The sequence below is a fragment of the Rutidosis leptorrhynchoides genome, chromosome 4 (assembly GCF_046630445.1).
Source record: "Rutidosis leptorrhynchoides isolate AG116_Rl617_1_P2 chromosome 4, CSIRO_AGI_Rlap_v1, whole genome shotgun sequence".
Lineage (NCBI taxonomy): Eukaryota > Viridiplantae > Streptophyta > Magnoliopsida > Asterales > Asteraceae > Rutidosis > Rutidosis leptorrhynchoides.
This window is the reverse complement of record NC_092336.1, coordinates 104,694,223-104,700,228: the sequence shown is the minus strand read 5'-3', so window position 1 is coordinate 104,700,228 and position 6,006 is coordinate 104,694,223.

Below are 6,006 nucleotides of genomic sequence, written 5' to 3'. Positions count from 1 at the left end.
ACCATAAATCAGTTAAACGAACCAAAATGATAGAAGGAAGAGTAGAAACCATGACAAAATTGATGTGTGGTTAACAAGCTAAACTTGTTTTACCAACAGCATCAACAGTATCGCCAGCGTCACCAGCATCGTCAGTACAGACAGCATCAGAATCAACAACACCTATAACATCACAAACTCCGTCAGTTCAAGAATCACTGTGGACCTCATTACGAATCAATGACGCGTATATTGTATCAATGAGTTATGAAGAATTAACTCATTCCCTCTGAAGAAATTATATGTATATTATATATATATTTTTTGAAATAAAAAAAAAATCTTTCCGTGCTAAACTATTGTGTGTGAATCTTAACTACTCGGTTAATTCATATTACAAATATGCAATAATGTACGTCCTTTGGCCACAACTTAACCATCGTTAACTACAATCTCTATCTCCATTCAACAAATTCCAATTCATAATAAATCAAGTATATATTTGATTTTACACTTTCATCATCGATGTGCCCGAAACTTTTTAGATAACATCATTCGTACTTTGCGATGTTCATAAGAATTTAACAAAAACCAACATCACATCTCAAGAAATAACGAAGTATTGATTCATAATTTCAATATTATTGAAGAAATACTTATGTAATCTCTAAAGTCTTCAAGAGATTATTCAATTCTTGTTCCAACCGTAAATCGAATGAGTTTAATTTTGTATTAACTCATTAAAATCTATGTTACATATGAGGAGAATATATACATATATATTTTCATAAAGACTGTAATAAAATTCTTATGTACAAAATATTAATTGTGAAATTTTTTTAACGGGTAGGTAATACCCGAGATATATATATATATATATATATATATATATATATATATATATATATATATATATATATATATATATATATATATATATATATATATATATATATATATATATATATATATTCACAATTTATATGTTACATTCTTCGAATCAGATTAAGCAAATTATCAACTATACTTCCTACTTTCACAACAATATACCCTCTTTTATAAAAATCAAAACAACCATTCTCATCCAAAAATTGATTACGAATTCTGATTTTTGACAAATCAAAATCCAATTCGAGATATAATCTTTATTATCATTTTTAGATTGCTACATCTTTCAAAGTTATACTTTGACTTCAAAACTGTGTTAGAACATCAAATGTATATTAACGATTACAATCTTTGTTTAAACCCTTCGAAAATTTTTGAAGACACTTCAAATAATGAGCAATCGAGACGATGATCCAACCACATATTACCCACAGTTATGTAGTTAAAAAGCTATCGAAACCAAAGTCATAATTCAACACATATCTGTGTCAAATCCTTTGGCATTTATTAGCAAAAATAACTTTGCGATTCTTTTTCAAAGTAGCCAGTTTTGTCACAGCTCCAGCAAGTCAACTTCAAATTTTCAGTCAGACTAACCTTATTATAACCTTGAGATATACACCATCGTTACCGGTGAACCTTTTACATTCCACCACATTATCAGTAGATGTACCAACAACTTCATTACCCTTTGACTTTAGCCTCTCCAAAAAGTCGTTATAGTTATTCATTGAAACCCCATCATTTACTCATTTGCATCTTGTAACAAGAATTGCCATACGAATCATCAGGAATTAGCAATCAGTATTTTGAAATCTCGCAGCATGTCTACGCCAACAATTATATGTGTATATATAACGTCTATCTTCTGGACTTAATTTGAATGTGAAGTTTCTGAAAAACACTCCGAACTATGAATAGGTTCTCCGAAATTAGAAAAAAAAATGCTGATGAAGCAGCAAAGACTATAAACGACTTTAACAGTAAAAGTTTGATGATAATAAATAAGTGTGCTGGCAAAGAGCAGAAAACGAGAAGTCTTGGAACTGGAAACCGGATTGAGCAAAGTATGAAGGAGGCTGTGGACAAATCACAAAGACTGAACCTGACTTCAAAGAATCCAAATGATTCATACCTGCTGAAGTCATTAACGAATACCTTGCTTCTGACTCTAAACCCCAGCGGACAATATTCTTCATCATCCTCTGATATTAGAAATTCTAAGATATCATCGTATCCTTTATTATAAATATCCTCCATATTTCTGAAGATATTTTCATAATTATTCTTATCTGAAATCATTTACCTCTTCGCGCTATCTGTATTACATCATAAAATAAACTATTTTAGTTTCTAAATTCTGAAACATTCGAGTTTAAAATAGGAATATTTTTGAAGAAGTGTTGGGAGCTGAAGCATGAGTTAGTATAATATAATGACACTTGATCAACGTGATTATATTACAGTAAGTCATGCTGAGTTTCTAAATGGAACGTGATGATTCACAGGTCATAACATTATCATGTGCCATGTTATACGACTCTTGTATTCTATTTAACCTCTAAAATATCAAGAAAATATTTCTTGATGATTCGGCCTTTTCCGAAGTATTCTGGTAATTTGACAAGTCAAGATCGTGCCATTACAATTTCCTTCCTAGAACATTAACAATGTTCATTCCGAAACTCATATCTGCGAATTCTGGACCATTACAAGCGGTGCTTAATCGCAAGAAGAAGAAACGAAAGGACAAAATTCCGAAATAGAAATTAGGGTATAAATCGCAACAAATAAAAGAGAGCATTAACTGGAGATGACAATGACTATGGGAGACAGAAGTAGAGACATCAAAATATAAGAGAAGATATAAAATCCAACAACCACCCAGAAATTATAAACCGTATATATCGATGCAAATAGCAATATAAAGACACAGGAGAAATAAAAACACTATAAACCCAAGGGTATAGTAAAAGTAAATAGATTCTTCCGGCGGTAAATGAAAAAGAAGAATGACAGATATGAAGGTAAGGAGTATATCAAGAATCAGAACTAGATGGAGCATATTGACAAATACTTTAAAGTATGAGCTGAGGGAGAAAGAAGAGAAGGTGTGAGTTGTAAGGAAACAGAGGGGGTGCATTTATAGTAAAATATTCGACAGAGCAATTAAAACAGATTATCGCATTTAAAGCGGATCCTAATTCCCTTAATTTTCGAAGAATCAAATCTTATTACAAAGATTTTCTCCAAATCTCTTGAACTTGAAATCAATCCTATCTACGTCAAAAGATATGACGAAACTTTATTTTTTCATTCCACTCTTTTACGATAGCTTCACTCGTACGCTTCAAGTAATCGAATTATTTTATCCATAAACATGATAAAACTCTATAATCGTCAAAATAACATTCTCATTGTTAGCCATGACGACCTCTATCAAATTTCGGGGACGAAATTTCTTTAATGGGTAGGTACTGTGATGACCCGGGAATATCTGACCAAATTTAAACTTTAATCTTTATATTATTCCGACACGATAAGCAAAGTTTGTAAAGTTAAATTTCAAACATTTTAAACTATGTTCATACATTCATTTAACCTCGACCAAATTCCAATGATTCACGAACCATTAAATGAACGTACATGATTATGTATGTATATGTGTATATATTATAACTTGAAAACGTCAACAATGTATTTAAATGTATAATAATTTACATGAACGTATTTGTTCAACATGATTATTGATAAAATTAGAAGATGTTATCAAATGATTGATTTAACAAATTACATTTAATTTGTGATTACGAGTCTCTGTTGAGAGGTCCACTTTGATTTAGAAAACCTTTCATTTTTAACGGTATCCGAAATATTTAGTAAAAGTGATTTACAAAAGTGTCATTAACGAGAGTTAGTCAAAAGTTAGTAATCATTTCCGTTTAAATTTCAAAAGTGTACTTTACTATGATTAACTCGCGTCCCTTGATACATCAACTAGTTAGTTTTCATATTAAAAACATTATTTGGTAAAATAACTACTAATATTTAAAACGAGTTAAATTATATAAAACGAATTTTGAAATGTAATTGGTTTTGAAAGACTAAATACAATATCATTAGATAAATATTTCAAACATATATATATATTGTACAAATTTACAATTCTAAATAAATATATATATATTTTTTAACTTAGACATAAAACGTCCTGATTTAAAATAATATATTTTAATAAACAACGAGTCACTGATTTATAGAAGTAAATGACCACAACGCTCAATTTTATAAGTTACATTTTTTATAAGGTAATTTATTGGTGAGTAAGTCAAAATTATTAATAAAGGTACATGTCGCGTAACGTAAAAGGCTAGTTTTCTAAACGTACGAAAGTACGCTCGAAAAACCGAAAGTGGTACATGAGTCGAGGGTCAACGTACAACACGTCAGTGTAAAAATTTCAAATCAACTATGCACGAGATTATAATATAATATTTAATTAATTCTATAGATTTAATATATTATTTATTAAATATATATATATTATATAATCTTATGAAGTGTCGGCAGTGCACAAAGTGAATTATGAGCTGGAATTATCATTCATGCGATCGCATGAAAACATTGTAGAAACCCCATGCGATCGCATGGGGTGGTTGGTGAGCTCCAATTCCTTTAAAACGCGTTTTTTGGTCGAGCTATTTTCATTCATCACAACTCTCGATCTCACCCTCTCTGATATACATATACATACTTATTTATTATTATTATTATTATTATTATTATTATTATTATTATTATTATTATTATTATTATTATTATTATTATTATTATTATTATTATTATTATTATTATTATTATTAAGATTATTATTATTATTAATCGTATTATTATTATTATTATTATTATTATTATTATTATTATTTTTATTATTATTATTATTATTATTATTATTATTATTATTATTATTATTATTATTATTATTATTATTATTATTATTATTATTATTATTATTAGATATACGTAAAATACTACGACGAGGTTCTGCTTGCGTGTTTTCAAAACGAGTTTTATGAGCGGAATGGAGCTAAGGAAATTATGAGTTATAGCTAAGGAGGTTATGGGTATGGATCGGGGGTATGCTCGTGAGTCAAACCTAGTGTTTATCATCTCCGTTGCGTCTACGTATTTTCCTGCAATATTGAATCTCAATATTGATACGTGAGCACTCATAACTTAACTTTTTTTTTTTTTACTAATAGTGTATCCCTGACTTGTGCTCGAGTATATAGGATTATGCATGCTTGTACTTTTAATATTGCCATTAGATAGGTTATGTTGAATCCTGAATTAGTTACACATGCGGTTGAGATAAGGTATAAGATATGCATGTCGTTGGAAAGCTAGCGAAAAATTAAGAACTTTTCATTTAGATATCCAATGATTTCGATGAACGGATTAGAAGTTATAATCAATTGAATTTTTGTATTATTATTAAAAATGATTATTATTATCGTCGTTATTATCGTCGTTATAGTTTTTATCTAATTATGATTATTATTATTATTATTATTATTACTATTATTATTACTAATATCATTATTATTATGATCATTATTATTATCATTATCCATAGAAAGTATTATCATTAAAAATTGTTATTTTATTATTATTACTACCGTTATTATCGTTAAAGTTATAATTAATATTAATATTATTATTATTATTATCATTAAAATAGTTATTAGTATTAATATTATCATAATATTTATTATTATTAGTATTATTATAATTAAAACTAATATTAGTAACACTTAATTATTATGATTACTATTATTATTATTAAAATGAACGCGATATAAGAGACAATTAAAAGCTATCAAATGAATCAATTAGGAAATAATGAGTAAGAGTATCTTGATGAAATTAAAATATTATAAGATATTGATTTAGATAAAATTATCGTTCTTATTATTTTTATCATTACTATTATTATTAAAAGTATCGTTAGTATTAAAACTATCATTTTAACAAAAATTATCATTTTAATAGAAATGTCATTATTATTATAAAATATCACTATTATTATCATTTTAAATAGAATTATTATTTTAAAGATAATATTAAAAAGTGTTGTAA